We start from the raw sequence: 12,573 nt of genomic DNA, 5'->3' as shown, positions 1-12,573 counted from the left end.
TTCTTGTAATATTTTTAGGGTATCTTGTCTTAGATTAAGGTCTTTGATCCATTTGTAATTGATTCTGGAGCAAGGTGACAGGTAAGGATCTAGATTCAGTTTTCTGCATGTGGATACCCAATTCTGCCAGCATCATTTGGTGGAGAGGCGGTCTTTCTTCCATCCTGTGTTTTCAACTATTATCAAATATTAGGCAGGTTTAGGTCTGTGGGTTCCTTTCTGGGTCTTCTATTCTGTTGGTCCTCAGGCCTCTTCTTATGCCAGTACCAAGATGTTTCTCTTTCTATGGCTTTATAAGAGAGTTTGAAGCTTAGTATTGACATTCCTCCAGTGTTGTTCTTCCTAATATGGAGTTTTTGCTATTCAGAGTCTTCTGTTGTTGCATGTGAGTTTTTAGATTGCTTCTTCTATGTTATTGCCAAATGGTGAGACTACAATTCGTATTGCATGGAATTTGGAGATCGCTTTGGGTAGCATCACCATTTTCTCTATGTGAATCCTTCCAATCCAAGAGCATGGAAGGTTTTTACATTTCCTTACATCTTCCTTACATTCCTTTTTCATATTTCCAAAGTTTTCATCTTACAGGTCCTACACATCTAAGGATAAGTTAATTCCTAGGTATTTTTTTGGCTGTTTCTAATGGAGATTCTTTTCTTGTTTCAGAGTTGTTCTTCCCCTTGTTGGCATGAAGAGAAGCTACTGAATTTTGTGGATTCATTTTATACCCTGCTACATGCCAAAGCTTTGGATCAGCTCAAGTAACTTAGGATCGTGTTACAGGATCCTGTTATGTGCAAACAGGAATACTTTTATTCCTTCCTTCCCTATTTGGATCCCGTTTGGTTTTCCTGTTACCTGATTGCTCTTGCTAGGAGTTTCACCACTCTCCTGAGAAGGAGTGGAAAGAGTAGACATCCTTTTCTTTGTCCTCAATTTAGAGGAAATGGTTTTAACTTTTCACCAAATTATCTATCATGCTAGCTGTAGGTTTGTCATGTACATCCTTTCTTTTGTTGAGGAATCTTCCATGGATTTGAGATTCTCCAGAGCTTTTATCATAAAGGGATGCTGGATCTTGTCAAATGCTTCTCTTGTATCTTTTGAGACGATCATATGGTTCTTGTCCTTGCTCCTGTCGGGGTGTGTGGAATTACATTCACTGACTTGGGTATATTGAACCCTGGAATGAATCCCATTTGATAATGGTGTATGATTCTTTGGGATTATTTGTGGAATTCAGTTGGCCAGAATTTTATAGAGAAGTGTTGCCTCAATATTCACCAAAGAGCTGGATGCATAGTTCCCTTATTTAATGAGTCCCTGTATGGTTTGGGGGAAAGGGTTCTATTGTCTTCATAGAATAACTTTGTTAGTGATCTTTCCCTTTGAATTTCATGGAAGACATTGAGAAATTATGAGAGATTTATTAGAGTGAGTTCTCCTTTGAAGTCCTTATACAATTTCACTGTGAATCCATCTGGCCCTTGGTTTTTCTTGGATGGCAGATCTTATATTGCCATTTCAATTTCATTCCTTGTTATGCATCTATTTAGTTGGGTTAAATCTTGGTTTAGTTAGGATATATCGATATTCACTAGGAATTCTTCCATTTCTCAGTCTCCAATTTGTTATCATACAGGTATGCAAAATATTCCCTTGTAATGTTCTCAATCTTGATTGTTTCTGTCATGACGTTCCTGGTTCCATCTCTAATTGTATCTATTTGGGCCGATTGGCTTCTGTCTCTCTGTCTCTGTCTCTCTCACTGTCTCTCACTCTGTCTCTCTGTCTGTCTGACTCTATCTCTCTCTGTCTCTCTCTCACACAGTCACATTTGCTTAGTATCTGTCAATTTGGTAAATTTTTTCAAAGAACCAACTGGTTGCATCTTTCTATGTTTTTCTTAGTCTCTATTTCATTTATTTCTGATAGAATCTTGATTGTTTCCATCTCCTAGTTTGGAGGTTGCATTGTTTCTCTTTTTCATGGAGCTTAAGGTGCATCAGTAAAGTGCTGATTTGAGATTTCTCCAGTTCATTGATGTAGGCACTCAGAGCTATAAATTTTCCTCTGAGTACTGCCTTTGCTATGTCCCAGAGGAGCTGGTATTTTGTGTTTGTTTTGGTTAAATTCCATAAACATTTGAATTTCAGTTCTGAGCTCTTCACGAGATGCTCAGCATCTCTAGCCAGAAAAGAAATGCAAATCAAAACCACATTGAGATTCCAGCTCACCACAATTAGAATGGCCATCCTCAAGAGCAGTAACAATAACAGATGCTTGCAAAGGTTGTCACCGAAAGGGAATGATACCGAATTATTGCTGGGAGTGGAAGCTTCTGCAACCAGTCTGGAAGCTGTATGGAGGTTCTTCAAACTACTAAACAGAGAGGTTCCCCATGACCCAGCAATCCTACTCCTAGGCATTTTTCCAACTGCCCCCAAAACAAGCCAGACAAAAGCCACCAGCACAGTCATGTCCATTGCAGGTGGTTTACCATCGCTAACATAGGCAATCGACTCAGCTGCCACTCAGAGGACAAATGGATCAAGATTATATGGTAACACTATGTTGAAAACAGTCTTTAGAGCTCTTGGGGGGGAGGCAGCAGGTGAGGAGGTGGGGAGTGAAACCATGACGGGGGAAAAACAAAGGAGGAGGTAGGAAATGTATTCATTACCTTCCTCATCTGTCGGCTTTCTGTACAGTATTTTTACAATAAAACTATATTTTAAAAAAGAAACTATGCTATATTTACACAATGGATGTTTTACTCATCAGTTAGAAAGAATGACACTGTCCCACTCACAAGGAAATACCAAGACCTGGGGAAATTTATATTAAGCAAAGTAAGCCAGACGAAAGAAACAGGTTGCTTGGTTTCTCTGATTTGTAATCATCAGAATTTGCCTATAAATCTACAAGTAAACTCAATGGACACTAAAAGATCAAAATTACACATGGACATGTTAAATTTAAGGGGACTCTGAATGTTCACACAATTAAGACCAAAGGATGACATTCTTAGGAGAGGATCACAAGGGCACAATAGCTAGGTGCATATAATAATAGAAAATTATGCTTACCATAATAAACTTCAGGAAGTGGAAACAAGAGGTTTTTCTTTTGAAAATTGTTGTTTTCAGTCCTTTTTTTGCTTTCTGTGTTCTGGTTTTCATTTTGTCGCTGTTTTCCATTTGTGTAACCTTTGTCTTCTACATAGGTTTATTTGATTTGAGGAGAGAAGGGGGAGCACAGAAATGGTGGGACAAAGGGACAACTAATTCAGCAGTGTATTGATACTAGGAACTATATTGGAAATTAGCGGTATTCCTTGGAGAAGGAGTCATGAAAGGAAAAAAACTGGGGAAAAATGAGGTAGGGGCAACACTGTTCAGAAAGAAATGTACAGTACTCATTACATTCTGTACATGACCTTTTCAATAAAAAACTTAAAAATATATCAAACAACATATCCTAAAATAGTGGCCAAGAAGTGCTTTCAATTCAATGTCAATTTGAGGTTGAAATGTGTTATGGTCAATGTCATCCCTTCCATCATTCTCTCACGTATTTCCCAACCTCGTTCATACTCTCAAGATGCATGGCTGAACATCATAAGTGTATTTACCCACCCTTCCTCTCTATACATCAATCCTCCTTCTCTTTAACATGACTTACCCTGGAACAAGACAATCCCAAGCCTTGCGAGAGCCTTATTTACTCCTCACTGAGGCAGAGGTGAGAAATAATGCTATGAGGAAGGTATCCTAGGGGCAATTATTTTGTGTAGTTTTGTGGAGAGCTACTACTACATGCCCCCTCACCTACTCACCACCCACATACAACCACCACCACACAAAACCTTCCCTCCTCATTGGGACATGTTCATATATGCAGACAATGTACCTCCATCCACATTATCACTTCTCCATCCACATTCTTCACCCCTACCCAAACCAATTTCACCAGGTTTCATTTTTCCATTCTCACACACAGACATAAAGTATTCAGATGGTTGGTCACCATTCTTTTCCATTTGTGCTCTTCCTCACACATCCCACTAAGGCCCACATCTCAGAGAAGCCTGTTTCATCTTTCTAGGTTTCCCCATTGTATTTCACACCCATATATAGAAGTTTAATCAGATTTTCCCCATTTGGGAAAGAACACTATCACCACACCTCTAACAGCTCTGCTCACCTGGATCTCACTCCGTACACACTGTTTCTCTTTCTCTTTTTCTCTCTCTCACCTTCTCTCTCTCTGCCTCCATTCCCTCCCTTCCTCCGTCCCCCCCTCACTCACTCTATCTCTCTCTCATCGAGAGCATTCTTTCCTTCTCCTATGGAACAAAGAGCTGAGAGAGAAGTTCACTTCCCTCTTACCTCCTTTGGGTCCTATTTTTCTCTATTTGGTTCACTGTGCACATTTCCATTGCAGAGCAAGCCCCAGAGGACTCAGGTCCCTCCCTTTCCACTCACTACTTTCTACTGTTTCCCTCCCCTTCCCCACCATCACAGAGCACACAGAAAGGCTTATGAGACCATTTCGATGTATGTTATTTCATCATCTTTTGTCCCCATAGCAATAATATGTGCTGGGACAAGACAAACCACATGCCAGTAGCCAGGGCAGTGGAGACCTTGGAGATGGCCCACAGGATTGCCCTGGCCTAGCTCTCACATTAGTGGCTGCCTAAATGGAGTCTAAGTGGATGGATCATTCTTGACCTTCTTGTCCCTTGACGTCTTGCATTTACACGGATGCTTATTAAGAAGGGGACCACTGGTTGGTACTGGTTCTGGCTCCCTCCTGGACTTGGGTAGATCCGGTCGGTTGGTGACCATTATTCTCCACCTCGCACCCAGGCGGCGGCGCCTGAGACGACCCACCACAGCAGGTGTTATCGGGGCCTGGAAGGACCACAGGCAGTCCTCAGCAAGGCATTGATGGAGAGGAGAGCGTGGAGGAGACATAGGAACAGGGCATTCACAGGAAACGGTGAGGGCTGAGAACATTCTGTGCCAGGGAAGGCCAGAGAGGAGCCTCTTTTGCGAAAGGGGTCAAGGGGAACAAGGGTCAGACCTTGTGTGGATCACCTCACCTTTCCTTTCAATCCACGCGGACACGCTCTCTTCTTCTTGTTCTTCCTGAGTTTGTTGGGTGGCGCTCGCTGGAGTGAGGTTCCCTGTTGGAAAGCGGCGGCAGCAGCCATGCCCCGTGGCATCATGGTCCTGGCCATCTTCCCTCCTTCCCTGCCTGCAGTCTTCTCATCTCCAGGCACCAGAACACTCCTATATATGCCCCCCACCCCAGGCGACCACACCCCTCATCATTATTAGGTCAGCCAGCTATTCCTAGCCAGCCAATCACTGACCAGGGTGGGGTTTCCACATCACAAAGCACCATCTTGAATCCTGTGGTGATGATGTGAGGGGCTCTAGTGGGGAAAGAGGGGGAAGGATCTGGAATAAGAGGCCGAGAATTTCTAGGTGGAGAAACGGACATTTGCTTAAACACAATTATCACCTTTCTACTAGCAATTCTTACTTCTTCTCGGGAGAAGTCTCTCTCTGTAAGTCTTTAGCCCATTTATTGTGTTGTTTATATTATTTATAGCGTCTAGCCCATTTATAGTGCTGTTTCTTGGAAGATTTCCTTTAGCGACGGGGTGGGAGGGTGAGGGTGGGATTCATTTGTTTGAGCTCTAAGTATATTTTAGATCTGAGGCCTTGTCTGATGCACAGCCAGCCAATATCTTCTCCCATTCTGTGGGCTTTTTATATTCTTGCTCTCTCTGTCCTTTGGCATGGAGAAACTCTTCAATTTGATACTATTGCAATTATCCCGTCTTTCTGTCATTTGTTGTCATTGTGGGTTTCGATTTAGGAAGTTTCAACTCTTGCCAAGGAGCCCTGGTGTCTTCTCTATCCTTTCTTGTAATATTTTTAGGGTATCTTGTCTTAGATTAAGGTCTTTGATCCATTTGTAATTGATTCTGGAGCAAGGTGACAGGTAAGGATCTAGATTCAGTTTTTTGCATGTGGATGGATAGCCAATTCTGCCAGCACCATTTGGTGGAGAGGCTGTCTTTCTTCCATCCTGTGTTTTCAACTATTATCAAATATTAGGCAGGTTTAGGTCTGTGGGTTCCTTTCTGGGTCTTCTATTCTGTTGGTCCTCAGGCCTCTTCTTATACCAGTACCAAGCCGTTTCTCTTTCTATGGCTTTGTAAGATCGTTTGAAGCTTAGTGTTGACATTCCTCCAGTGTTGTTCTTCCTGCTATGGAGTTTTTGCTATTCAGAGTCTTCTGTGGTTGCATGTGAGTTTTTAGATTGCTTCTTCTATGTTATTGCCGAATGTTGTTGAGACTATCATTGGTATTGCATGGAATTTGGAGATCGCTTTGGGTAGCATCGCCATTTTCACTATGTGAATCCTTCCAATCCAAGAGCATGGAAGGTTTTTCCATTTCCTTACATCTTTCTTACATTCCTTTTTCATATTTCCAAAGTTTTCATCTTACAGGTCCTACACATCTAAGGATAAGTTAATTCCTAGGTATTTTTTTTGGCTGTTTCTAATGGAGATGCTTTTCTTGTTTCAGGGTTGTTGTCCCCTTGTTGGCATGAAGAGAAGCTAGTGAATTTTGTGGATTCATTTTATACCCTGCTACATGCCAAACCCTTGGATCAGCTCAAGTAACTTAGGATCATGTTACAGGATTCTGTTATGTGCAAACAGGAATACTTTTATTCCTTCCTTCCCTATTTGGATCCCGTTTGGTTTTCCTGTTACCTGATTGCTCTTGCTAGGAGTTTCACAACTCTCCTGAGAAGGAGTGGAAAGAGTAGGCATCCTTTTCTTTGTTCTCAATTTAGAGGAAATGGTTTTAACTTTTCACCAAATTATCTATCATGCTAGCTGTAGGTTTGTCATGTACATCCTTTCTTTTGTTGAGGAATCTTCCATGGATTTGAGATTCTCCAGAGCTTTTATCATAAAGGGATGCTGGATCTTGTCAAATGCTTCTCTTGTATCTTTTGAGACGATCATATGGTTCTTGTCCTTGCTCCTGTCGGGGTGTGTGGAATGACATTCATTGACTTGGGTATATTGAACCCTGGAATGAATCCCATTTGATAATGGTGTATGATTCTTTGGGATTATTTGTGGAATTCAGTTGGCCAGAATTTTATAGAGAAGTGTTGCCTCAATATTCACCAAAGAGCTGGATGCATAGTTCCCTTATTTAATGAGTCCCTGTATGGTTTGGGGGAAAGGGTTCTATTGTCTTCATAGAATAACTTTGTTAGTGATCTTTCCCTTTGAATTTCATGGAAGACATTGAGAAATTATGAGAGATTTATTAGAGTGAGTTCTCCTTTGAAGTCCTTATACAATTTCACTGTGAATCCATCTGGCCCTTGGTTTTTCTTGGATGGCAGATCTTATATTGCCATTTCAATTTCATTCCTTGTTATGCATCTATTTAGTTGGGTTAAATCTTGGTTTAGTTAGGATATATCGATATTCACTAGGAATTCTTCCATTTCTCAGTCTCCAATTTGTTATCATACAGGTATGCAAAATATTCCCTTGTAATGTTCTCAATCTTGATTGTTTCTGTCATGACGTTCCTGGTTCCATCTCTAATTGTATCTATTTGGGCCGATTGGCTTCTCTCTCAATGTCTCTGTCTCTCTCACTGTCTCTCACTCTGTCTCTCTGTCTGTCTGACTCTCACTCTCTCTGTCTCTCTCGCTCTGTCTCTCTCTCACACAGTCACATTTGCTTAATATCTGTCAATTTGGTAAATTTTTTCAAAGAACCAACTGGTTGCGTCTTTCTATGTTTTTCTTAGTCTCTATTTCATTTATTTCTGATAGAATCTTGATTGTTTCCATCTCCTAGTTTGGAGGTTGCATTGTTTCTCTTTTTCATGGAGCTTAAGGTGCATCAGTAAAGTGCTGATTTGAGATTTCTCCAGTTCATTGATGTAGGCACTCAGAGCTATAAATTTTCCTCTGAGTACTGCCTTTGCTATGTCCCAGAGGAGCTGGTATTTTGTGTTTGTTTTGGTTAAATTCCATAAACATTTGAATTTCAGTTCTGAGCTCTTCACAAGATGCTCAGCATCTCTAGCCAGAAAATAAATGCAAATCAAAACCACATTGAGATTCCAGCTCACCACAATTAGAATGGCCATCCTCAAGAGCAGTAACAATAACAGATGCTTGCAAAGGATGTCACCGAAAGGGAATGATACTGACTTATTGCTGGGAGTGGAAGCTTCTGCAACCAGTCTGGAAGCTGTATGGAGGTTCTTCAAACTACTAAACAGAGAGGTTCCCCATGACCCAGCAATCCTACTCCTAGGCATTTTTCCAACTGCCCCCAAAACAAGCCAGACAAAAGCCACCAGCACAGTCATGTCCATTGCAGGTGGTTTACCATCGCTAACATAGGCAATCGACTCAGCTGCCACTCAGAGGACAAATGGATCAAGATTATATGGTAACACTATGTTGAAAACAATCTTTAGAGCTCTTGGGGGGGAGGCAGCAGGTGAGGAGGTGGGGAGTGAAACCATGACAGGGGGAAAAACAAAGGAGGAAGTAGGAAATGTATTCATTACCTTCCTCATCTGTCGGTTTTCTGTACAGTATTTTTACAATAAAACTATATTTTAAAAAAGAAACTATGCTATATTTACACAATGGATGTTTTACTCATCAGTTAGAAAGTATGACACTGTCCCATTCACAAGGAAATACCAAGACCTGGGGAAAATTATATTAAGCAATGTAAGCCAGACGAAAGAAACAGGTTGCTTGGTTTCTCTGATTTGTAATCATCAGAATTTGCCTATAAATCTACAAGTAAACTCAATGGACACTAAAAGATCAAAATTACACATGGACATATCAAATTTAAGGGGACTCTGAATGTTCACACAATTAAGACCAAAGGATGACATTCTTAGGAGAGGATCACAAGGGCACAATAGCTAGGTGCATATAATAATAGAAAATTATGCTTACCATAATAAACTTCAGGAAGTGGAAACAAGAGGTTTTTCTTTTGAAAATTGTTGTTTTCAGTCCTTTTTTGCTTTCTGTGTTCTGGTTTTCATTTTGTCGCTGTTTTCCATTTGTGTAACCTTTGTCTTCTACATAGGTTTATTTGATTTGAGGAGGGAAGGGGGAGCACAGAAATGGTGGGACAAAGGGTCAACTAATTCAGCAGTGTATTTATACTAGGAACTATATTGGAAATTAGCGGTATTCCTTGGAGAAGGTGTCATGAAAGGAAAAAAACTGGGGAAAAATGAGGTAGGGGCAACACTGTTCAGAAAGAAATGTACAGTACTCATTACATTCTGTACATGACCTTTACAATAAAAAACTTAAAAATATATCAAACAACATATCCTAAAATAGTGGCCAAGAAGTGCTTTCAATTCAATGTCAATTTGAGGTTGAAATGTGTTATGGTCAATGTCATCCCTTCCATCATTCTCTCACGTATTTCCCAACCTCGTTCATACTCTCAAGATGCATGGCTGAACATCATAAGTGTATTTACCTCTCTATTTATCAATCCTCCTTCTCTTTAAAATGACTTACCCTGGAACAAGACAATCCCAAGCCTTGCGAGAGCCTTATTTGCTCCTCACAGAGGCAGAGGTGAGAAATAATGCTATGAGGATGGTTTCGTAGGGGCAATTATTTTGTGTGGTTTTGTGGAGAGCTACTACTACATGCCCCCTCACCTACTCACCACCCACATACCACCAAAACCACACAAAACCTTCCCTCCTCATTGGGACATGTTCATATATGCAGACTATGTACCCCCATCCGCATTATCACTTCTCCAACAACACTCTTCTCCCCTACCCAAACCATTTTCACCAGGTTTCATTGTTCCATTCTCACACACAGACAAAGTATTCAGATCGTGGTCACCATTCTTTTCCATTTGTGCTCTTCCTCACACATCCCACTAAGGCCCACATCTCAGAGGAGCCTGTTTCATCTTTCTAGGTTTCACCATTGTATTTCACACCCATATATAGAAGTTTAATCAGATTTTCCCCATTTGGGAAAGAACACTATCACCACAACTCTAACAGCTCTGCTCACCTGGATCTCACTCCGTACACACTGTTTCTCTTTCTCTTTTTCTCTCTCTCACCTTCTCTCTCTCTGCCTCCATTCCCACCCTTCCTCCATCCCCCCCTCACTCACTCTATCTCTCTCTCATAGAGAGCATTCTTTCCTTCTCCTATGGAACAAAGAGCTGAGAGAGTAGTTGACTTCCCTCTTACCTCCTTTGGGTCCTACTTTTCTCTATTTGGTTCACACTGCACATTTCCATTGCAGAGCAAGCCCCAGAGGACTCAGGTCCCTCCCTTTCCACTCACTGCTTTCTACTGTTTCCCTCCCCTTCCCCACCATCACAGAGCACACAGAAAGGCTTATGAGACTATTTCCATGTATGTTATTTCATCATCTTTTGTCCGCATAGGAATAATATGTGCTGGGACAAGACAAACCACATGCCAGTAGCCAGGGCAGTGGAGACCTTGGAGATGGCCCACAGGATTGCCCTGGCCTGGCTCTCACATTAGTGGCTGCCTAAATGGAGTCTAAGTGGATGGATCATTCTTGACCTTCTTGTCCCTTGACGTCTTGCATTTACACGGATGCTTATTAAGAAGGGGACCACTGGTTGGTACTGGTTCTGGCTCCCTCCTGGACTTGGGTAGATCCGGTCGGTTGGTGACCATTATTCTCCACCTCGCACCCCGGCGGCGGCGCCTGAGACGACCCACCACAGCAGGTGTTATCCGGGCCTGAAAAGAACACAGGCAGTCCTTAGAAAAGCATTGATGGAGAGGAGAGCGTGGAGGAGACATAGGAACAGGGCATTCACAGGAAACGGTGAGGGCTGAGAACATTCTGTGCCAGGGAAGGCCAGAGAGGAGCCTCTTTTGCGAAAGGGGTCAAAGGGAACAAGGGTCAGACCTTGTGTTGATCACCTCACCTTTCCTTTCAATCCACGCGGACTCGCTCTCTTCTTCTTGTTCTTCCTGAGTTTGTTGGGTGGCGCTCGCTGGAGTGAGGTTCCCCGTTGGACAGCAGCGGCAGCAGGCCTGCCCCGTGGCATCATGGTCCTGCCCATCTTCCCTCCTTCCCTGCCTGCAGTCTTCTGATCTCCAGGCGCCAGAACACTCCTATATATGCCCCCCACCCCAGGCGACCACAAACCTCATCATTATTAGGTCAGCCAGCTATTCCTAGCCAGCCAATCACTGACCTGGGTGGGGTTTCCACATCACAAAGCACCATCTTGTATCCTGTGGTGATGATGTGAGGGGCTCTAGTGGGGAAAGAGGATGAAGGATCTGGAATAAGAGGCCAAGAATTTCTAGGTGGAGAAACGGACATTTGCTTAAACACAATTATCACCTTTCTACTAGCGATTCTTACTTCTTCTCGGGAGAAGTCTCTCTCTGTAAGTCTTTAGCCCATTTATTGTGTTGTTTATATTGTTTATAGCGTCTAGCCCATTTATAGTGCTGTTTCTTGGAAGATTTCCTTTAGCGACGGGGTGGGAGGGTGGGGGTGAGATTCATTTGTTTGAGCTCTATGTATACTTTAGATCTGAGGCCTTGTCTGATGCACAGCCAGCCAATAACTTCTCCCATTCTGTGGGCTTTTTATATTCTTGCTCTCTCTGTCCTTTGGCATGGAGAAACTCTTCAATTTGATACTATTGCAATTATCCCGTCTTTCTGTCATTTGTTGTCATTGTGGGTTTCGATTTAGGAAGTTTCAAGTCTTGCCAAGTAGCCCTGGTGTCTTCCCTATACTTACTTGTAATATTTTTAGGGTATCTTGTCTTAGATTAAGGTCTTTGATCCATTTATAATTGATTCTGGAGCAAGGTGACAGGTAAGGATCTAGATTCAGTTTTCTGCATGTGGATACCCAATTCTGCCAGCATCATTTGGTGGAGAGGTGGTCTTTCTTCCATCCTGTGTTTTCAACTATTATCAAATATTAGGCAGGTTTAGGTCTGTGGGTTCATTTCTGGGTCTTCTATTCTGTTGGTCCTCGGGCCTCTTCTTATGCCAGTACCAAGCCGTTTCTCTTTCTATGGCTTTGTAAGAGCGTTTGAAGCTTAGTGTTGACATTCCTCCAGTGTTGTTCTTCCTGCTATGGAGTTTTTGCTATTCAGAGTCTTCTGTGGTTGCATGTGAGTTTTTAGATTGCTTCTTCTATGTTATTGCCGAATGTTGTTGAGACTATCATTGGTATTGCATGGAATTTGGAGATCGCTTTGGGTAGCATCGCCATTTTCACTATGTGAATCCTTCCAATCCAAGAGCATGGAAGGTTTTTCCATTTCCTTACATCTTCCTTACATTCCTTTTTCATATTTCCAAAGTTTTCATCTTACAGATCCTACACATCTGAGGATAAGTTAATTCCTAGGTATTTTTTTTGGCTGTTTCTAATGGAGATGCTTTTCTTGTTTCAGGGTTGTTGTCCCCT

General features: G+C 42.0%; 1 long non-coding RNA gene across 1 annotated transcript; it reads right to left on the bottom strand.

Annotated features, from left to right (window-relative positions):
• Positions 1-4,547: 4,547 nt before the first annotated feature.
• On the bottom strand, positions 4,548-5,250 carry LOC138839418 (uncharacterized). The gene is made up of 2 exons (XR_011375970.1): positions 5,111-5,250; positions 4,548-4,919 (listed from the first exon to the last, which is right to left on the bottom strand). It is a non-coding gene; the product is annotated as an uncharacterized lncRNA (long non-coding RNA).
• Between the last annotated feature and the right edge of the window lie 7,323 nt (positions 5,251-12,573).

Source organism: Dipodomys merriami, unplaced genomic scaffold, assembly GCF_024711535.1.
Source record: "Dipodomys merriami isolate MVZ:Mamm:240054 unplaced genomic scaffold, mDipMer1.0.p SCAF_3, whole genome shotgun sequence".
Lineage (NCBI taxonomy): Eukaryota > Metazoa > Chordata > Mammalia > Rodentia > Heteromyidae > Dipodomys > Dipodomys merriami.
This window is presented reverse-complemented; position numbering and strand designations above follow the sequence as displayed.